The sequence below is a fragment of the Microtus pennsylvanicus genome, chromosome 21 (genome assembly GCF_037038515.1).
Source record: "Microtus pennsylvanicus isolate mMicPen1 chromosome 21, mMicPen1.hap1, whole genome shotgun sequence".
Classification (NCBI taxonomy): domain Eukaryota; kingdom Metazoa; phylum Chordata; class Mammalia; order Rodentia; family Cricetidae; genus Microtus; species Microtus pennsylvanicus.
The window spans coordinates 29,722,968-29,747,542 of record NC_134599.1 but is presented as its reverse complement, the minus strand read 5'-3'; positions in this window follow the sequence as shown (position 1 = coordinate 29,747,542).

Here is a 24,575-nt window from a genome sequence, read left to right as displayed (position 1 = left end):
TGCTGTATGTAGTATGGTGAGAAAAAAGTAATGATATTTGCTGATGTCATCATGCATCATGAAAGCGGTCATTTGAATATAAGACCCATTTAGATTTTGTCGTGTCACTGATCTCTATTCTTGTGTCCCCTTTACTGTCCATGTAAATGATTCATTGCACAGTAAAGTTGTAAAGAGTGAAATGAACGCCCCACTTGTAAGTCAGCCAGCATTTCAGAGTCCCTGAAATGAAAAACAGGTAATTGTCTGAATGGATTTTATGTAACATAAAATGAGCTAGATGAAGAAGTCTGTGCCACTCACCAGTATTTTCACTAGATGGTAGAGTCCCCATGTCTGTTTAGTTTTATCATTCTAAAGAGAAACTCACTCACCTGGCACAAGCCAAGCCTATTATCACCTTCCTTCTAGCCCCTCATTACCACCAATCTGGTATGGCTCAAGGGCTTTGCATTTTCTGCATCCACAAACAAATTCAAGCATGCATTGTGTTTATCAACTATGCATGGGTTATTTCACATAGCATGGTGGTTTTAGAGTTTACTCGCATTGTACCCTGGATTATTATGACGGACCAAGATGCTCCATTATACACAGATAGCACAATTGGCTCACCCATTCATCTGTTGATGTATATTTAGCCCGTTTCCCTACTTGGTTTCTTGTAAATAGTGTTATTGTGAACATGCGCATACAGACAGTACCTAAATTATTATTTTTTTAGCCATTTTATATGAATGTATAGAAGTAGAACTTCAGGAGTCACAATTTTGCTCTACTTTGCAGATATCATTATATTATTTTTCACAACAACTGGACAAGATTACATTTGCCATCAATTCATGGGGATGCAGACTCCAATTTCTCCACACCCTTATCAATACTTCTTAGTTTAAAGTTTATAAACTTTGGTATCATTTGAAATTAAAAAATAAAATAAAATAAAACCTAACTACTTTTAACTGTAAAATCAAACTCTGAAACCAAAATTAAAATAAAAGAGAATTGCAATATACACTTTTTGTACTTATTTCTCCAAATATAAGTCACTAGCGTTTCAGGATTCTCACACCGATGGTTAATGCACCCACAAGCAGGTAAACATGCTCTTTTCTCTTTTAATGTGATTAGTAGAATGTTACATACAATATAAAGTGAAACATAAAACTCTGGGGAATAATGCAAATATTTATACACCCTGTTGCGATGAATCTATAATGAATATTGGGGAAGTTTAATTAACAGCTCCTTGACTCAATCAAAGCTAAATCCACTCTCTCATTTAAAAGGTCAATGTGTCCTTTAGTGAGTCAGAGCTTTTGCTTTCTGAACCTAAATTGCTCCCACAGTGATGAGTAAGATTCCTTTCATAGTAAACCCTCTCAATAGCTGTGTTCAAAACAAAGCTACCAAGGGCAGAGAAAAAAGAGAGACTCTTCCAGTGTGGCTTAAGTAAAAAATGAATGTATCTACTCTCCATTTGCTGAGTGTTTCAATGAAGTTTATAGCCACCACCTCCTCCCCATTTCAAAGACTAATGTAGGTAAGTAGATTCAACACATTTGAATGGGTTGGCGGGGTTTCCTGAATGAATTTTTAAATAAAGACTTATTAATTAAACTTTTTGTTCGTTACTCAAATTGTACCACTGAAATTCCACCAAATATCCCATAAGCCAAATAATAGTGTTTTCTTATCTTTTGCAAATATGCTAGTAAATTAATAGCTGGAAGTAATCACTCATTGGCAAACTGAACTGAAGCATATGGTGCTGTCTTTTCATGACGGTCTCTATGTGAGGTAGACATACCATGTTAATTCTGTAACTCAGCAGGATAATTTGCCAGTGGTACATTAAAGAAAGTTAACTAATTAAAGGTAAATGGCAAGTCAGGCCATGGTGGCTCATATCTTTAATCATAACACTCAGAAGGCAGAGACAGGCAGATCTCTGTGAGTTTAAGACCAGCCTGGTCTACAGAGCGAGTTCCAGGACAGCCAGGGCTATACAGAGAAACCTTGTCTTGAAAAATCTAATTAGAAAAAAAGTAAATTCCTTGTACACATTCCTTTATCTTGAAGTAATGAAGTATGTCAGTTTTCAAAACTAGTTTTCTAACTCCAGCAACTAGATCAACAGTATTGGAGCAATAAGCAAATAAATAAAAATAAATTTTGGTAACAACCATGGTTACCATTCCCCATTTCATTTTTAAAGCAAAGTAAATTTTTTTTAACCCCAGATTATAGAGCAATGCTTCATCAAGAAAAAAGTCTTTCAGTAAGAGAGAAAAAAATCTACAATTCCATCCAAAAACAGTTAAGTCTTAGGTAATATTTTCTAACAATGCCAGTAAGTAAATAAATGAGGTTGCTGGGAGCCATCCCCAAAGGTGGACAGGTCCCAGAAGTTGTGAGGAAGGGAGTGAGCCAGGCCATGATGATCGGGAGAATCTTCCGGTCTGACTGACTGGTAGCCAGAGAGCTTTTTCATTTAAGTAGAATTTAGTAAGTTCATGTTGTTCCAAAACATAGATCATATCATTTTTGTTTTTCAACATGTGTTTCACTTCCTTTTGCTCATCTTTTAGTCATCATTGATAAATTATGACAGAATAGAGTTATCATTTTCAATCATTTTCCCTCAGGTTTTGACATCATTGATAAACAGAGTTAGCATTTTTACTCATTAATCCCATAACCCAATTTTTGGAAATCTAAAGGCATATGACAAGGTGTTCTCTGGCTGGTTTCTTTTTTTACTGCAAGGACATTTGACCTAAACAGTCTTCAAGTCATCCTGGACATACTGCCATGCCCCAGGCAGTGTCCTATTAAGGGTCAGAGTGTCCAAGAAATATCCTCAGGCCCAAGCTGCTGCAGGTATTATTCAAATTCTGGCATAATCCAATGTTTATATTTTGTATCTTTGTAGAGTACTTTTATCATCTTTCTACATCATTCTATGCCCATCAGTAGAAGTCCCTGTATAGGACAGAGGTAGCTTCAGCTAGTCTAACTTTGTTCCTATCTATGCCTCGTAATTGCCTGGGTGTATAATGGAAAGAGGCTTGTAATCTGAACTGCGGACAACTCCTCCAGCACACCCAATCTTGTTGACCTTTCTAAGTTTACTTTGTTTGGATTATCTTGTTCCTGAGTAAGCACAGAGACAGATGTTTCAAAAATGTGTCATAGCCTCATAAAGAGGCCACTGGCTTCTTTATTTGTGTCACAACCTCCAAGGCATAAAGAAGACCTTCAAATAGACAAGGATATCTCCCTAAAGTGGGGGAATGGTATGGTTAGGACTGTCGTGGGAACGCTTGGAAATAACATTCCTGGGAGAAGGAAAAAGCTAATCATAAGAAATCCAATATTCCCAAAGTGTACAAATATTAAAAGTCTCTCAAATATGCAAGAGGCAAAGAAGAATAACCAAAAGTGGCATGGCAGCTTTATTGGATCTTTGTCAAACAGCTGTACTGGCTTTAAGATTTCTGCCATTCCCATCAGATATGGCTGTGCCATGAAGGGAAAGGAGGCCAACAAGAAAAAGAGAGTAATGCGGGGACAGAGAGAACAAAAAGGTGACCTGCTGAATATATTAAGCCACCTGGCATTGTTAGCTTTTTAAAATTGCAATCATCACCTGTTCACCCACACAACATGCAAACACATGCACATATAAGACACACACAGGCATGCAGAAAAACAATAAAATTATGATCCAACCTCAGTATAAATGAAACTGTAATCTCCTGTTTTGTCATAAATTATGCCTAATATATGTTTATCCCTCATATTTATTATTTTCTCTTACATGGACATTTGGGTGGTTTCTAACTGGAGACTGCTTTAGATACTCAACAGTATTTACAGTTATTGAAGTACTTAATAGGTATCGTTTATGGATATAAATGCTTTCACCATAACTCATCTCAAACTATCTGGTCTAAGAATTCGGTTGTGAATTTCTGAAAATTTAAGGGTTGGCTTTCATTTTCGAGCATTAACTGATTTGAGTCTATCGCTAGTTGTTATACACACTTCAGCATGAAATTGTTAGCAGTAGGGTGAACATTATCAAATTTTGTATCCATGTCAACTAGTTTCTCAAAATACTAGCATTCATTTGGACCCCACAAGCAACACCTGAGCTTTCCATGGACATCAAACTATTCTATTCCCATCACCCCAGGAATACAGCAAATCCCCACATGGAAATAGTTTTCCATTTTCCTAGTTACCAATAAACTTGACCATTTTTTTTAACATTCCCGAGTATTTTTAACTCTATTTTTTGTACTTATTTTATGCATTTGCTGTTTTTAGATTTGCCAATGTTTTCCGTTTATCTGGATTTCTTTACTCAATTACACTGATGATAACCTCAAGGTCAAATACTCGCCTACTAACAATTTTTATAAAACCTTTTTTATTCCATAAATATCGTCTCCTGATTTGTCCTTCAAGTACTTTGTTCTTATAAATTTCATATTTTGATTTACTGGTGACAGAAAGGATGGATAATTATGCTATGGTATAAGGTTGAAGCTAAATTTCCTTTGCATTCTTATGAATATAAAATGGCCAAACAAGATACACTGAAAAATATTTTCCTTCCTCAGCCTCAGAGTAGCACCCTTTTTTTTTTTTAAACAAATAAAGACTCCACATATGCTCTAGTCTTTTTCTGGAATTTCTATTTTATTCTGCTGCTCTATTTCTCTTCCAGAAAGATCTCATTTAGCCTAACATTATAAAACGTCTGAAAAGAATAAGTTCACTCTGTTCTTGCCCAAGAACATCACAGTTCCTTTTAAAAAGTATAATATTAGTGAAATATAATTCAGTCAATGCGACAAGATGGGCATAAGTTAATGCTTGTAAAAACATGGCAACAAGTCAAGATAATGAAGGAATCCATAACACAAAGTCATTTCCTGTGCCCATTTGCAATCTCTCTTCCTTTTCTTCCTGGGCTCCATCAATATGCAACCAATGTGTTCTCTCGGTATGAATTAATTTCAGTTTCTTGGATTCTATAGAATTGAAGCATATACTAAGCACATGTGTTCTCTTTCAACTGACTTAAATGAGTCCACGTAATTATTCTGATATTCATCCGCATTGCTTCATATACAGCCATTCATTTTAATACTGCAGTAATATTTTGAAACATACATAGCCTATAGTTTGCTATTAGTTCACTTTTTGATGAACATGTCTAATGCGCATCAGCATCTTGGAATTCAAGCTGTTATGGTCAAACATGGGTTTCCTACAAGCATATATTTTATTCATCTTTGATGAATGTAAAATAATTTGATACTCAGGTAACAGAGTTCTATTTAGTAGCATAGTGTTCAAGTGAAGTTGTATCAGAAATGAAAGATTTCTACATGCTCTATACCTTCAGCGACATTTTCTCTGGTCACTGTTTTTGAGACATTTGGTTAGTGAGCAGATATGCCTCATTGTTGCTTGTGTTTCCGTTTTACAAGTACCATGTAAGATTGAGCACGAGCTCATATTTGTCACACAGAACTACTTAGAAACTTGACTTCCTGATTTTTGTAATGAGTTTTTTCTTTTTTCCCAATTTTCTTAATTATTTCTGCATGCTAATACTTTTTCTTGTAATAAGAAACTCAGAGCTTAGAATAGATTACTTGTATGTATGTTTTCAGGACAAACCATATGGCACTGGAGTCTTTTGTTTTTTTTTCAAAAGTTGCCTCTGATGATTACTTTTCTCCCCGAGTAGGATGTATAGACCTTCCAATACCATGATAACTAGATAGTATGGAAAAAGCTTTAGGCCATTACCAACACAATTCCATCATGTTCTGTGGCCCTATATATGTTATCTTTAGCAACAGGGTCCTACTAGAGAGTAACTAAAATCCAAGGCAAGAGCCAATTGCGAGCTCAGAGATCAGCAGTCTGAGAGAAATTACTCCTTCCTGGACTTTTTATCTGATAGCCTATGTTGACTAAGAGAGGTGTTATTCCCCAGTTAACTAAAGCATTTACATACACCTGTGTGTGTGTGTGTGTGTGTGTGCGTGCGTGCGTGCATGTGCATGTGCATGTGTGTGTGTGTGTATGCAGGTAAAGGTTTACTTGCTTCTGCAGTAGTAGGTTCCATATATTTTTTCAAAAGTCTTTAGTACTAGGCATCCTTCTCCATACTCTTTCTCTACTCTCCCCTCACATCCTCTACCTCACTCGCTCCTTCCTGCTACTTACTTCTCATTCCCCTTTTTATACCACTCTCAATCTGTCTCAGCTCCTGAAAGACCATCCGTCTTACTAGTGTCTTGTCTCTATGGGTGTTCCAAGTTAAGCACACACATGTGGATATTCAAAGCTAGCATCCGCATATGGGAAAGAACATGTGATGTTTGTCTTTCTGGGTCTGGGTTGCCTCACTGAGAATGAGTCCTTCTAGTTCCCTTTAGCTGAAAACTTCATTATTTCATTTTTCTTAACAACTCAGCAATATTTCTTTGTGTAAACGTACCACATTTTTATTACCTATTTTCAGCTGATGGACATTTGGACTGTTGGGACTATTTATAATTTCTGGCCTTTGTGAACAGAGCAGCAGTGAACATGGATGAGTATTTGCCTCTAAGAATGAAATGTCATTGGACTTGCCAATCTGTGAGCTCTGTGAACTACAAAATGACCAGTATGGTCACATCATAGACCTGAACAAATATTACAATTCCAATAACCATGTTTGGAAAAAACTCAGTTTACAAACATAAACTTCAAGTCACTTGAGGAGCCAGGGAGGCATGTATAGTGTTTGCTGATCTGACCCCTGATGGACATATTGCCTCTGGAGCAAAGGCTGAAGGTGCATGGGTGCCTCCAGGGTAGAAGCAAGAATATCTCTGTTCCAAGAATATTCTTTCCACTTACAAGCTATTTATTGTCTCTACGTGAACAAAAAGCAGAATAAAACAGTTTCTATTCACATTTGAAAATATTCATTAGGGATGATAAAATGCTATATGTAGTGTTGGTGTAAAAAGAAAAGCACAAAGGAAAGAATAACAGCAAACAAAAGTCAACTGAGTTGGTAGTCACTGGGAAAGAATTTAAAGTAGAATGAACACAAGAAACGGACACACTGACTGTAACAAGACAGAGAAAGAAAGAAGCATTTCAGTGACCATAACCATGCGTTCCAGGAGTTTACTACGAAAGCAAACAGAAAAGATTCCCTGAATTTTAGCTTGCAGTAGAGAAACAGTTTAATGAAACTGTTAGTATAAGAAATTAGAATATTAACAAAATGATAAAGGTAAATCAGTGTCCTTGAGGAGACTATTGGATTATCATATACAATATAAAGAAATATTTCAGAAAGATATTTCAAATCAACTATCCGGTAGATAACTCAGCGAATTCCCACTGTGTTTCTTTGGTCACTTGCTTGGCATTATACATCATCCATACTGTGATCTCAACTCAACACTATGCCTCTAGCCTGTATTCCTGAACACTCTTGCAATCTTATAGTCAGCTACAAACTAAATATTTATCCTCTATTACTTCAAGATGCCTTCTACAAAGCATGCCTAAATTTCCCCTTCCTTAATCTTTGTATCCCTGGCACTGGCACCATTTTCAAAGCCAAGCATTTGCTCATTATCTCAAGTCAGTATTCTAGGATTTGTCCTTAAAGCTTTCGACATGTGCCAGACTTCACAATACTCTCATGCCGACTCTTTCTGGCCTAAGCATCTGCCAGTTCTGTCTCATAGCCTGATAGCAGTCATTCTGCTCCAGGTGCTAGAAAATTGTTAAGTGATCTTATTCCCCAATTCTCTGTCACTCAGGACAAGAACCATGACCTCCTGGCAAACTTCCTAATTAATAATATGCCATTGTGATTTAAAAGCACACTGCTGCCAAGACACTATGTTTTACTTTTCTTTATTCTTTAGAATTTCATAAACGTATAAAATAAAATGTGATCATAACTAGTCCCACAATCCCCTCCAAACCACATATACCTGACATATCCCTTGCCAACTTCATGTCTCTGTTTTTTGAGAAAACTAAGTCCAGTTACAACAAATCATATATAAATAAGTATCAATAAAGCCACTGGAGCATTGCCTACCAGGGTCTCCACACTCTAAAAAATAAGTGATAACCAATTATCAATATCTTAATGAGGAATAAGGCCTGGAAAACACCTCTCCCAATATGCAGGAATTTTGTCTGGATTGGTCTTGTATAGGTAGTCATAGCTGCTGTGAGTCTGTGAGTTTGATGATCATGTCATATCTAGAAGATAGCATTTCACAACATTCCTCTCATCCTTTGCTGATTACATGCTTTCTGCCCTCTCTTCTTCTTTTCTTCCTGGGCCTTAATAGGAGAGGGAATTGACAAAGATGTCTCATTTAGGGCTGAGCATTAAACCTCTTATGCTCAGAAAATGCTATTTTTTAACACACACACACACACACACACACACACACACACACACACACACACATATATATATATATATATATATATATATATATAATTTCTTGTAAATGTTCATTGCAATGAATTGTTAGGCTAGTTCAAGGACTCTGGCTTCCAGTACAGCGTCAATACTGGACCCTCTTAGAGACTTTCAGATATCCTGCTGTTATTTTGAGTTATGGGAGATAGTGTAGCTATGGATCTCAGAGGGCCAACCCCTTCACAAGTTCCTGCAGCTCCTAGATAGGGAAGATGTAGGGATGGGACAACTCAAAGCCCTATGTCTAGGCCTGAGTGGTAGCTTAGTCGGCCAGTCTACCAGTGTTCCCACATCTATGCTACCAGAGCTGGTTCCCCCTCTGGCCAGGTGAGGGGTGGGACCAGCTCTCTTGCTTTCCCATGCCCAGGACTCTGGCGTCAGGTCTCCAGCATGCATGCCCTGAAAATGGTAATTTTAAAATGAAGAGAAAATATAATTTTTCTTCCTAAAATTTGAAATGACTTTATGTCATGATTAAAAATAAAATCTTCATTCTCCCTGCCTGCTAAGGAATCTGTACAGATCTGACAACTGACAATTCCTCTCAACTCACACCATGAACTATTTCATTGTCCTGGGGCACATCGCCTTCAGTGTGCAGGGCATTCTGGAGACCTTCTAATGCTTTATCTCATCAAGTAACCTTTCTGAACCATGCACTTTAATGAAAGGTCACCATCCACCATTACACTGCTTTCCTGTTTTATTGTTCATGGCTACCTGAACCTGTCTTCTTTTGCTTTATGATCACCATATTCCCAAGTGCCAAAACAACACTGCCTAGAGAAGGTAAAATCTATACTTGGCAAACACGTTAAAGGAACTAATTTTGTATTTAAAATATTAATGTGTCTCTTCTAGTTTATTAGTTACTGGTGGTGTGTTAAACACCATGACTGAAAGTTAGCGCAGGGGAAAGAGATTTTTCAACTTGTAGATTTTTGTACATCATTGAGGGAAGGCAAGAGAGAAACTGAAGCAGAGATTATGGAGGGATGCTACTTACTGGTTTGTTTCCACTGACTTTCAAATCTAACTTTTTTGTTTGTATCTCTGGACCACTTGCCCAGGGACAGCACAGCTAACAGTGGACTGGGCCCTCCCACAGTAACCATTAATCAAAAAATGTTCTATCAGCATGTCAACAGACCAATCTAATGGGGGCAATTTTTCCTCTGAAGTTTTTTTCTTTTTTGATTTCTTACAGAGACATGAAATTAGAATAAGAGAAAATAAAAAAATGAAGAAGAAGAAGAAGAAGAAGAAGAAGAAGAAGAAGAAGAAGAAGAAGAAGAAGAAGAAGAAGAAGAAGAAGAAGAAGAAGAAAGGACAAAGAGGAGGAGGAGGAGGAGAAACCCTATGATTTAAATGGCTCTAAAAAACTGGCTTAGTAAAGAGCTAAATTTGTATTTTCAATTTACATATTTGGAAATACTTTGAGATTTTTGTTGTTGTTTATTATTGATCCATATTTCTTTCTTTTTCTTTTTTTGATCACTCGTATTTTTCATACCAATCCCCATTCCCACTGCCTCCCCTCCTCCTGCTCTGCCCACCTTCTCCACCCCACCTCCCCAGGGACCTTTCATGAGGAGTCAACAAAGTCTGTCACATCACTGGAGGCAAGACCAAAATCCTCACACCTATATCTAGACTGAGCAAGGTATTCCTCCAGTGGGAATGGGCTTCAAAGACTCACTTCATGCACTAGGGATAAATACACTGTTAGAGGCCCCACAACCTGGAAACAGCCTAGATGCCTCTCAGCCAAAGAATGAATAAAGAATGTTATACATTTACACAATGGAGTACTATTAAGTGGTTAAAACAAAAAAGGCATCTTGAAATCTTGAAATTTGTAAGCAAATGGATGAAACTAGAAAAAAAGATATTGTGAGTGAGGTAACCCATACACAAAAAGACAAGGACGGTATGTACTCACTCATAAGTAGAAAAGGTATCTATATTTCTTAAGTTAACTGTTGTAAGCCTTGTTCTAGAAAACAAATCTAGGGTTTGGGGAAAAAAAGATGATTATTCCACTTAGTTTTTCTGGTTCTTTTCTTCTTTCTATGTAAAGCTTTATGTTAAAATGTTCATCTATGATCAGCCTCCATTTAAATCCAATTCATAAAATATTACATTTTAAGGCAAATTCTATTGCTAAAGACAAAAACATCATGCACTTCAGATGCATGGCCCAGAGGCCCGTGAGCTGGAACTTGATGTGGGATTCCCCTCTGTATGCTGTGAATGTCATTGGTTAGTAAAGAAACTGTCTTAGTCCTGCACATGGCAGAACAGAGCTAGGCAGGGAAAATTAAATTGAATTCTGGGAGAAAGAAGGCAGAGCCAGTGAGACACCATGTAGCCCCACAGGAAACAGATGCTGGGGATGGAACTTTACCGGGTAAGCCACAGCCATGTGGTGATACACAGATGAATGGAGATTGGCTAGTTTAGGATATAAGATGTAGCCAATAAGAAGCTAGAGCTAATGGGCCAAGCAGTGATTTAGTTAATACTTCTGTGTGGTTATTTCAGAAATTTCAGTGGCCAGAAAATGAACAAGTGGCCTCATACTACAGCAACCAATCTGAAAGCCTTCTCCATGGCAACTAGCATCCATGGTACCAGGCATACTCATACTATACAAATTCCAAAGAAGAAAATCAACCAGAAGTTCTACCCAGCTATGATATCTATGAACTATTATAACCAGCTTGTTTTAATGACCCTGAGGGTACACTAGTGGCATGATTACCTTGTCAGTAACCAATGGCTCTCTAATTGGACTTAGATTCACTCAACCAGAAGGAAGCCATACTTGATATTGGAAACATATCCAATTACTAAGAACTAGGGAAGTCATTGGCTTTGGAGGAGAACCTACAACCACCCATTTATTAATGCAATATAATGCCTAACTATAATCTAAATGTTTTTTTTTTATACTTTAGATAAGTGCGGTCCTCTCCCATCTTCAAGGAAACTTCTCTTTTTGACAGGCAGAGCCCACTATAGAAAACCACAACCAATAAAAATACAGAGTTATGAACAACCCCAATACAGGCTATTGTGGAACTGTTTGTTACACTTACATTTTGACATCCAGTGTGGGACTCAAACCCACAACCCTGGAATTAAGAGTCTTATGCTCTACTGACTGAGCTAGTTGGGTGCAAGCTGGTAAGAAACTGCCAAGTCGTATGGTAGGCTAGCCAAACCAAGCTATGCACAGATACACTAAAGCAGTAGGTCAACTGCATGGGGCAGGAGAGAGGCAGTGGTGTGGGCTCAGACTACACTGAATGCCAAAATGTAGGCATAACAAAGAATTTCACAATAGCCCAAAATGGAGCATAACAAGAATTTATTTATTTGGTGATAAACTCACAGTAAGGGTAGCAACACACAGTGTTCTCTATGCTTTTCATCTGTACTTATAGTGCCTCAGACCACACCCCAAATGGGCCAGTATCTAAAAAACTATTGGCTGAAGGAACTCTCACAACACAGAGTTATACTTTCAACAGCTTATTTGAACAGTATAGAAACTTGAGTGTTCATAGGGAAATTGATATTGAACCCCACACCTTAGTTTTATTATTATTTCTATTGGGAAGTATCTATTTTATCTACCTTATATTACTTTCCTGTTAGTTCCCCTAACTCAAGAAGAGGACTGTTGGTCTTAATTGGTTTTAAGAGGAGAATAAAAGAAGTTTCTGATCAGTTGGAAGAATTAAAAGACACAGAGATGAGAAGTAAATAATATGCAAATAGAGTGAAGAAATAGGTTGGCAAATGAGCAACTGTCAACTGGGACAAAGACAGTAAACTGGAGAAGCAAACAACACTCCTGAATGCATTTCATATGAATCTACCATTAACCCCAAGGTGAAGACTGACTTGATTGTGCAAAGCATCATGGTTTTTTTCTCATTCATTCATTCATTTAACCTGTTTTTAAAAATATATGAAAGGAATTTTATTATTCTGAAATTTGCATAATGGCTATGAGATACTAATGTTATAGGTAAGATAGCTCAGCACTCACACATACACACACACACACACACACACACACACACACACACACACACACCAGTATCCACTTACAAACACACAATAATAAATATAATGATGCTAATTTTTTTTAAAATGTATGTATTTACAACTACCATTTTAGATGTATAAAATACTTCTTGCTCTGTTCCTGAAAATTTAGCAATCTCTCAGTTCACATGTGGTCATCACTTTAAAATTAAATATCATATCCTTTCCCTCATGCTTCTGTCTCTATGTACTTTGCTTAAATTCCTTTTTTCTAAATAATGCCATAATCCAACAGGATGCTCTTCCATGATGATAACTGAACTGACTGTGGTAGTTTCTTCCTTTAACCCCCGCACTTGGAAGGCAGGGGCAGGTGGCTCTCTGGGAATTTCAGGGCAATCTGATCTAAATGGTGGATTCCAGCCAGCCAAAGCTACATAATGAGATCTTGTCAAAATAGAAAGAAAAGAGAAATTTAAAAAATGTTTGAAATGATACAGATACATTAATATAAATTGAACAAGTCAGAAAGAAAGGGGGAAATCATGACAAAAGGAGGCAGAGGATCAATCACAAATAGGAAACTGACTATTATAAAACATAAAACAACACAATGAGGCTCATACTTTTTTCAGATATAACTGGACTCCAGTGTTCATTGTATTCAGGATACAAATTATAGATATTCTGGAGAATCCTCAACACAAATGCGTTGCATTCTGTAGTGCTGGAACACAGAAAGCTCGGTGAGTCAGAAAACTGTCTCCAGCGCACACCACTGTTCAGGAAGAGAGGTGTGTGGGACCTGGAGAGAGTGAAATGATGCTGAGGGCTGGGCAGGACTAAAGAGCAGAGTGCAGTAAAGGGCATGAGCTACTGGTGGGGGACTGGAAGCAACTGCACCACTTCTGAGAGAGGAGAATGGTTTGGGGAAGGTGTCTCCCTATCTGTCATTACTGGGGCAGTTGATTTGGCTGATTTGATGAAAAGTGAATCCCCCTCTCTGTAGGACTCTAGGATATTTTAGTCTTAGCACTGGGGAGCTTTCTTGAAATTAGGATGAGTTTTCTTGTATCCCTTTCAATCTATTTCCTCTTTTCTTAATTTACCAGTGTTAAATCTTCCTTCAAACTGAAGAATATTACAGGAATTCTACTCAATATTTTGAGCATCGGAGAACCAAGGAACATCAAGAACAAGTTACTTGCTTGATATCTGAAACCACCTCAATTGATTTCTTACTTAAACTGTATTGCTGCAAAGAAACTAGTAGTATACAGAAATATATGCAAAAATGGAGAAAATCGTTTATAGAACTTGGCAAGCTGTGAGAGAATTTCATTTATCACAATTATCGTGCAGACATTTATACGGTATTTACAATGACCCAGATATTGCTCTAAGTGATTATACACATTAACTCAGAACTCCCCTGGTAAATGACACAATTTTCCCCATTTATCAAATAAGGACAGTGTCTATAATTGTCCATGAGATCCAGAAAACCTGAGGATTTCCCTTCAGAAAGAAGCATAGTGTGTGCCCAGACATCACTGGAGGATCACTCTCTACTCAAGAACAAGGAATAAAACATGCAACAACAGAAACGAACATTTGAAAGTCAAAATAGGAACATTTTATTTTATATATGAGTTATCTAGTCATATTTAGAAAAGTAATTTTAGCTTAGCTGGTAGTTTTTCAATTTTGACATTTAATCAGAGAGCATTTCTGCACAGTGTATATCTTAAATCCAGTCCTTCGCTATTTTTCTGTTCCCTTTTCATATTAAAGTGTTAGCTAGACTTTGTTCAATCTGAGTCAGAATGACAACATTGACTGTGTCCCCTGGGAGTCGAGTGACATGAGATTTTGTTTGGAGTCCTATGAATATAAAGCATTTTTACTTTGTCTGTTTTATATGTTCTCATTCAAAGCATACATTTTTAGGAAATTTTTCAGTAAAAGCTTTGAAAGTCAGATGTGGTGGAGATATAATTAAGGATGTGGATAGAACAGAACATTGTCCCTTGATTACACTCAGTGTTCCTGTGGGAACACAAAGGGGCAAACAGGGAAGCAGGAGGCATCCATTCACCAACATGCCTTAAGGGCAATTAATTTCCTTTTAGTATACAAACGATGAATGCAAGGGTAATTATGGCCCTGGTGGATTAAGAGTCATTGTTCTCCTGGCTCCTTTCTCCTAGACTGGTACAAAACACAGTTGGAGCTGCTCACTGCCACACTTTATATTTCCATCTAAAGTTCATGTCTGTTGTTCTGATGTTACTTTTTGCCATGTTTTCCCTTTTTCTTTCAACATTTCCTCTCTTTTTCAGTTCTCCCCCCTACCCTCTTCTGTCTATTTCTTTTAATCTTCTACTGATTTTCCACTTGCTCACCTACAATAGCTTAGGAGAGGTTTTTCAAATCTGACTATATACCACAGTCAGTGGAATATTTAAGTGTAGATAATCCCCTTTCAGCCCCAGCCCCTAGAGATATTGATCCAGAAAGATTTCACTCCAACAATGGAGATCATCAGCAAACAGTTGGATTCTGATAGGATAACTGCTTGAAGACAGTTTTCAGGACACATAATTCATATTATTTTAATTATCTCTGTCAATTATAAGTTGAGTGTTCCAGAGAAGAGAATAACCAATGTGCAAAAGTCTGTGCTGTCCACCAAAGAGCCAATGAAGCATAACGTCCCCCTGCTTCCTAAATCTCCGAAGCTCCTAAGTCTATGTACAGTCTTGGTACAGGTTTTTTCAGCTTCCCTGTTATTTTGATGAATACAACATGAAAATGTTTGTGGATCTCTTGCACAGAGAGGTACTTGCAAGGACTGTGACTATGATTACCACCTACTTCAAACCTATTGACAGAAGAAAAAGAAAACCCTCTGGATGAAGGCACAGACAGCAACTGTTCCAGAGACTCTGGCATCTGAGCCTAAGTCTGACACAGGAAGATGACAGTATGCCTCAACACTCCCCTTCCCATGCCTCTTCAAAAGCAGTCAATGGCCATCATGACTTCTGCATCTCTGAAACCACAGAGCTAACAAGAGGAATTATTATAAATGTATCGTAAAGGTCTCCTGGGTTTCCAGGTTTTGAATTTCCATTACATTTCATCAAAGTAAAGCTACTGTGTGTTTTCGTGATATATAATAATGATTTGTCATCTTCACAGTTTCTAAAAATAAGTATTACAAAAATTAAGAATATTAAATCCACAAAAATCCTCAGCCATTAAAAGTACCAGTTTCTACCTTTATCATGGTGTCTGAGTAACAATGATGAACATGTTTAGTTCACTGTCATTATTTACAAATTGTTTTGTTGCAGAACAATTTTTCTGGATCATAAATAACTTATTAAATTTAAAAAGTAAAATGGTATAATCTGATAATTACATTTACTGCTTTGCATATATCTTTTGCATATTTTTATATAATATGTAAATGATACACACACATACACACGAGTGAGTGCTACAAAGTCAGTCTAACCCAGACATAAAATGCTTTACTCACACATATAGCGCCCTAGGTTCAGTTCCCAGCACTGACAAAGCACGGGGAATCAAGGAAGTGCTGAATGAATGTCTATTATTGCTCAGGACCAATGCCTCAGACCCATGGGAACAGACGAAGCCATCCTTGGGTTAGACTTGGGAAATTCTCAAAGCCTTATTCTGGTCCCAGTGTCAATGTTGGAAGTGTATACAAAGTTAAGAATCCCAGATTCCTCCTCCTGAGACTGTTTCCCTACAGATACCCTTCACTGTAGCTAACTACCCTCGCCTCTCCAGCTGGAGGTAGGAAACACACTGAGGTTCAGGTTGTGTTGCAGCTGGTCCTGCTCCTTAAGCAGGAGCAGGCCAAGCTCTCTGTATGTGTGTCCATCCCTTCTTCATTTCCTTGTTGCCCTAGGCAACTTTCCAGAACCAAGGGGTATTGATAATTCATTCATAATACAGAAAATTTACAATGATCTATAATTTAATATCTCTACTATCATTTGACAAAGTATTTTTCATTTCCTACTGTTTTAAATAATATAGTAATAATTCTATAATGCGTCTTTTTATTACCAGGTTACTTACAACATAACCTACAAGTATCAAACCAGCCCAAAGTCCAGCATACATGCGTACGGGCCCTTGAAGTTCCACCCCGATCTGAGGCACTGTTGACCATTAATGGCTGCTTGGAAAGGGAGAGTCAGTTTCATCATGGAGAGCCCCCTCCCAAAAGATTTCTCATGGTACAGTGGATGGCCTCAGACCCATTCAAATACTGCCAGTGTTACTGAGTTATTTTTAAAAAGAAGATGATGAAACTGGGAGGGGAGTCTAGCAGGGTCTTGAAAGGGGGAAGGATGGATTGATCAAAAGACATTGTTTACACTTATGGAAATTCTCAAAGATAAGGTTTTGGTTTTGTTTGTTTGTTTGAGACAGGGATTCTCTGTAACATTGGAGCCTGTCCTACAACCAGGCTGACCTCGAACTCACAGAGATCTGTCTGTCTCTGCCTCCCAAGTACTGGTATTAAAGGCGTGCGCCACAACTGCCCAACAAAGTAATTTTTAAAGAGTTCCTCAAAATAAATTTTAATAGGATAATTCCAAATCTGATCTAATTTTACAGGCCTGCTTTCTCTATGGACCTTCTGAAATGCACGATTTATTCCCACAAGATATCTGAGATATATCAGACTCCGTGCAGTCTTATGTTCAGCTCTTCTTATGTCTGAGTTTTGCAGAGTTGCTTGGTGCAAACTCAGAAGCTGGTCTCATTTTGGGCACCCCTTCTTGACAACGCTAGACCCTCAATCCCATTTCCCAAAACCTATCCACATAAGCCTCAATTCCACCAAATGGACATTAGCAAAGGACCCTAGAAATGGCTGAGGAAGCAAAGACTTTAAGCCTGAAAACTGCCCAGCTCCTCTTTTTGCAATGGAAATCCCATTCTCCCATTCTTCAGCAGACTCAACCCTGGACAGGGCCATGTTAACTCCTGTATGAAAGTAGGAATCAGCAGAGACTTTGTGAAAATGTTATTGTGTTGGCCCCATTCTGACTAAGTAAGTTAGAATCCTTGGAAATAAAGTCAAGAAATGAATATTTTTTTAAAGTTCCTTTTCTTAACTCTATTGTGCAGTCAGGTAAGAATTAACTGTTTTTGATGCTTCATTAAGTTCTTTTTTTCTTTTTTCTTTTTTTTTTACTTGCCTGTCAAAATTACAAATTGCTTCTCGCTTTTAGAAGTCAAGATGTTTCTTACTATTTTTCCCCTCTCTTTATTCTACACACACACACACACACACACATACACACACACACACACACACACACACACTACCTTGAGGCACAACATTTTCATAACTAAAATGATGTTTTCTAAATAAACATAAAATTTTCTCCTAACAGAAAATCCGTTATTGTTTTAAATACATTGTCAAATTTCAGCCACCTTCAAATGATGATTTTTTTTTCCTTTTCCTACTTACCTGAAAGGCAAGAGACCACAGTAGAAAAATCAAGACTATGAAGGGGATGGAACAGGTTGCAAACCTATATGCATAACACACAGTGTTGACTGTTTAGCGGTGACAATTCTTCATAACTAATAGACAGCTACTAACGGAAGCATGCGCAACCTTTGCTCTGAATCTTTCAGCATTTTACCTACCCTACCCACAAGGCAGAGGTGCCCCGGTGAGGAGTTTCTAGACTCCTTTCCTCCTTTCCGATTTTAGAGAAGATCTCACAGGTCCTGGAGCATTTCAAACTCCCAGCAAATTAGACAATGACTTTGAAATGCTGTACACACCACCACGTGATTTTGATTTTTAATGCTGTGCTGGAAATCAATCCCAGATCTCTGTGCATTCTTGATAAGCATTCTACCATTTGAACTGTATCCCCAGCCCCACAAAATCACAGGATCTAGAGACATCACCAGTATGGTAAGCATCAGTCGCCTTGCCCATCCAGAGAAGCTAAGTCCTCTGTTTTTCCCGTATAAAAAAATGCTTATTTTCTGTAAGATCCCTGAATCTGTAAGACTCTTCCGGCCACTTCACACATTGCCTTCTGTTTATTTTAGAGAACCCAGTCCATCTTGCAGTCAGATTTCTAAACTATGCTTTGGGGTCTGTTATGATAAGGTGTTTGGGAATCATTCTGTCATGGGACTGTGGATCAGCTGCCAAAAGTAATCCCTTCAATGTTTGGAAAGAAGAAAAGTTAGAAAAATAACAGCAATTATTATTTGGAAATCTTAGCTCTAAGGTAAAAATAATTAATGAAAGATACAATATATGGATTTGTATCTATGTAGCTGTAATTGTATGTAAACTGTATATATTTATATGTCACCTAAACAAAAAGCAATTTCTTAAAAATTATTGATGGATATTTGAATATACAAGAGACTGATATTGTATATGTTCTAAGCAGTTTCAACAATACAAGGATCCCTTCTTCATGTTCTCACTTGTACATGGAAATTGAAGGTTACCTTTACAGAAGTGAGAGAACTGTTTACCAGAGCCTGGGAATAATGTATGCAGTGGATGTAGTTGAGATGATTAAAAGTTTACAGAGACATAGAGAGATAGGAGAAATGGAATATCCTACATCAGAGTACAATCGTTATGTTTGGCAGTAATTAATTGTATACATCAAAATTATGGGTAGATAGGGAGTTTGAATACTTAGAATTTCCCCAAAAGAGGAAATATTAAATTTGTATGTAATAATACTCTAATTACACTGATATGGTACCATGTATGCATATAATAATGTGTTACAGTGTACTGCATACGTATGTGTATAATTATACAGCAGAATAAAATTAACCTGTAATAAAATATAATTCTTACATGTGGGGGAAGAAAAGTTTTTTTTCCTATCTTGTTTTTAATTAAAGGAATTTTATTTGTTTGGATACTTCTTACGTTAAAAATACGAATTCTTTTTTATAATATTCTGAAAGTATCTGCATAGAAAACTCAACTTTTTTCTAAGCTCTCTTCTCAATTAACAGTTTCAAAATCTTCTATTCACAATCCAGAAAATAATAAAGGAAATCTGGTATTAATGAAAATAGGTGAAAGATGCACAAATATTTATTTTACAAAAAGTCAAATATTGAGATAAACTTTCTTGGAAATTAACTCCATAATCCTTTTCCCTTTCTTAAATTTTAGTTTTCATAGGATGACAGAGTTCATATAAGATGGTCTTTCAGAGACACTATTCTATTGCACTCTCCCAATCAGACCCAAATTAAATAGTATGTGAATTTTTTCCAAACCCCAAAACATAGACATGGATTTTCCATTCATTTCAATTCACAAATTAATAATTACCAGAAACTATTTTGCCATGTTATTTACTTGTCAGGTTTGTGACTTCATTCTTTTTGTTTCTTCTTGTTGTTTTTGTCTTTATTTTTATAGCTTTTGGTCTTATGATCAAGTTTTGAGATATTGTCATTTTCTTAAGTGATGCAAAGAAAAGTGTATTCAGTTAAATTCTCTGGGCAGAGATGTTCACAATTTCTCTTCTGTAATTAATTTGTCTTAATATACAAGACAACTATTAGAAACAAAGCAGTAGTATCTTATTCTAATAAAATGAAATGCTCACAGCTGTGTAATGGTAGCACACACCTTTAATCCCAGCACTCCGAAGACAGAGGTAGACAGATCTCTGTGAGTTTGAGGCCAGCCTGGTCTACAAGCGCTAGTTCTAAGACAGGCACCAAAGCTACACAGAGAAACCCTGTCTTTAAAAAACAAAAACAATAACAAAAAAGGAGAGAAAGGAAAAATAAATGTTCACATAGTATTAATAAGACCTTACATTCAACCTGAAAATTCATTCCATCATTAGAAATCTAAATAATACATTTTAAATAATCTGCAGTGTCCATAAATTTTTCCTATCCAGGAAATTTCTGGTTGACCAAAAACAACTAACACAACTGAGTCACTTTGCTTTCCCTGCAGGTATTTTATGTTACAGAATAATATTTTTGTACACAATGAAGATGTGTCTTTGCCAAGGCACCTTCTGATTGGTTTAATAAAAGGCTAAAAGGCCAATAGTTAGGAATATAGAGATTAAGTGGGACTTGAGGACAAGAGAGCCCAGGGAAGAAGGAGGGCAGAGTCGTCAAATAGACACAGAAGAAGGGGGAGATCAACATGCCTTGCTGATAAAAGGTACCACCCTTAAGGAGAGGGTAGATAAGACCTATGGGTTAATTTAAAATGTAAAAGCTGCTTAGTAAGAAGCCTAAGCTACTGGCCATGCGATTATAATTATTAGTAAGTCTCTGTGTGATTATTTGGGAGCTGGATGGTGGGACAGAGCTGACAGGCAGTCCTGATAGAAAAAACCCTGTCTACAATTTGAGATGGCTCTATCATTGTTTTCAAAGAGAGGGTCCTTATCTGAACCTCAGCCTTACCTTGAAGTTGTGTTCCTCCTACTCCAGCCTCAAAAGCCCCAAGATTGTAAGTGCCTGTCATCATGCCTGGCTGGTAAGGTTACATTTTCAACAATAATATTTTATTTGAAAATATTCCATATGTGATAACACTTTAAAAGATTTGAAATAACTTTTCTTCAAGCACCTTACCCACTTCTTCTTCCACATCTGTCTTTTGTTCCAGTCCTATGCACACTGTCCGTGCAGTCAAGAATTCAAATTCAAAATTGTTTCCAATGGTCTTCAGGATACAATTCAAATTCCCAGTCCATCCTATAGTCCTCCAAAAACAGAAATGAATTTCATCTGTTGTTGGAGAATGTCCTTTATTTTTGTGATGGTAGGAATTTGTCTTTAACTTCTGAATCCACCATTATTTTTGTCTATGAAATCATGAGACCACCAATGGAATTTTTAAGGTTAATTTCCTAAGCTCTGACTTTTGGGCTACAGTGGATAGGAATATAAATAGACAACAGATACAACACAACTGATAAAGAGAGCATCCATGGAAAGTTTCCTGTAGCCACACTGTTTTGACTAATCCTTTTAAGGAGTTGCTCTCATTTAGAACAGGGAAATCCGCCAAGGCATAAGGCTAATCATGTAGTGTGCTATTACCAGAGATGTTATCCTTATGCCTTAACTCTGAAAATATGACAATTTACACTTGTACTGTATTCATTACTATAGCAGAACCCAACAATGAGCAAGCCAGAGATCAGACAGACAGATCAGCAGGCATGCAGACAAATGGATAATTTTGGAAATACATACATACATGCACATACATACATACATGCATACATATTCAGAGAGTAGGAAAGCTTAGTATTTTAGTACAAATTCCATTATAAAGGCATCTAAATGCAGACATTCATGACCAATGATTAAAAAAATATTCTTTTTGGTTCATTGCCTGTTTTTAACCAAGGAGCAAGGACTGAATTGGGGAAAGTGCTTGGTAAGACTTCTCTCTAAGCTACTCTAAAATCCATCACTTTTATATAATATTTTATGTTTTTAATTATTTATATATTGAGTATCAGTGTGTGGATAGGTGCACGTGAGTACATGTGCCTGGGCTGGAAGAAGGTATTGGTCCCCTGGAGCTGGAGTTACAGGCAATTGTGAACTGCCTGAGTAGATGCTGAGAAGTCAACCCAGTCCTCTGAAAGAGCAGGAAGTACTCATAACTACTGATCATCACACCAGAACCTCTAAGAGTCTTTTAAATTAGCATTAACATTCCTGTTCCTGATTTGCAGAACATGCCTTTGGCCCACTTCCTAACTCGAGGCAAATTGTCTCAGTTCTCTTGATTCCCACATTGTGTTTGAATAGCAGTGTAGAATTCTTCATTGAACTAGGAAAGAAAGAATTGGTACAAGAGGCTTTTTCTGGGTTAAGGAAAATCAACCAGTTTGAGCTCACAACTGTGGGAATTGATAGGGAATTGGGAATCAATATTGGGTTCAATGACTTCTTGTGTTTAATTAGTCAATAGCAAACTCTGGAATACATGCATTTTGCTTGGGAAAAAATGACTCCTGACATGTTTAGTCCTCTAAAAAACCAGATGGCTACAGTAATCTACTTGACCTCCATCAAAGGTGACACAATTAAATATTATTGGTGCACGTGAAATTAAGGGAATATTAAGCAGTGGTTCAGTTGCTCCTTAGATTCTCACCTCCCTCTATGGGCAGCATTGTATTTTCAAGGTTAAGAGACTTCAATAGGAGCAATAGGAGAATGCAGTAGGTGCCCAGCCTCATGGCTATCCATGACTATCTGAGGGAAATTAAAATCATAATAGCTGACTTTATGGTTATCACAGTCTTCTATTGTTTCATTATTTCTGCACTTAGCAGATTACAAAGCATTTTAATAAAAGTGTGTGATCACTAAGGGGGAGAGTGACATTTTGAATTAGATGTGCACCGAAGTGAAGATACTGAGCATCTCTGGGATTGTACACCATATACTTGAGTTCTTGTTTTCAAAATGTATTCCATCATGTGAACTTGGTTTCCTTAATTTTGCAAAACAGATACATAACATCTGCCAAAAAGGGGTGTCATAAACTATGTAAGTTTTATACTATCATAGCAGCTTTTAATAAAAGTTGAAAACTTGATATCATTATTTTCTAGATTAATTATATCTTCTAAGGTCCACTATCAATAAAAGCATCTATAGAACTCAGAGTAATTTGCATTGTACTGTACTTACAGTCATTGGATATGTTGACTAGTCTTCCCTTGTATAGCATGTATTTAAATCAAGACTAAATGCCTATCAATTACATTTACTCCTCCTAATTTGAAACAACAATCAACACAAAAACACATACACTACACTTAGGGTCGTAATCATAAGGTCATTTATTGTATAGGCTAAGATTTGGAGATCAAATCAAAGATCAATAGAAAATCAAAGGAGCTAATTACATTTTATTTATACAATAGGACAGCAGATGACTTATAAAGGAGGGTGAAGATATTCTATACAACTGGAAATAGAAAAGCAAACTATCAAATGTCTTTATCCCAGCTTCTGAAACGGTGAGTCAAAACCCTTTATGGGGCAGCCAAATGTGTAAATCAAGAAAAAAATCAGCAATTGTGAAAGTGTTTCTGCAAACGCAAACACATACTGAATCAGGTGTTTCTGGCTGTGTTAATCCATATGGCACTGTGTCAGAACAAGGCTTCCCTGCAACCTCCGAACATCCAGTGTGTTCTGTTTGCAATGCGCATAATGTCACTCAGGGCTAACAAAGCCACCCTAAGTGCTCAGATTCCTGACTACTGCATGTGAGGGATTACCGCGCTGCACATTTATACTACACTTTCTGCTATTACAGAAACATAAATGTTTTTCCTGCAGAAAAAAAAAATGTACATTTATCAGTTTTTCTGTCATTCTTAGCATGCAGTCTATTTTTGAAATGTATTGCTTTGGAATGTTTGATTTTAAAAATCACTGAGTGAATTGCATCAAGGTCCATAAAATAAATAAATAAATAAATTTGGCTTAAGATTAGAACAGAAATTCCAACAAGATCTCAAATGACCCTAAACACATTTCTGTCATTTTGTACATAGCACTGATGATGATGAAATAAAAATATTAATCAAATCTAAAAACCATTGAAGATGCTATATCTTACAGTATCACATATTCAGTCAATATTCATTTCTTTATTTAAAATATACAAGCACTCGTATACAAATACCAAAGAATTACTTTAATTTAATTTGCTTATGATTCCTTATCAATGAACATTTGATTTGAACAACTATTTAATGTCAATATACCCAAGGTCTTGTTAATTACCTGCACTCAATTCTCCCTTCATCCTCTAAACTCCACACCTTTAGAATAACTACTCAGACTGAATAAAATTCACTGTGATATATAGACTTTGGATCTAGTTATTTTTTAT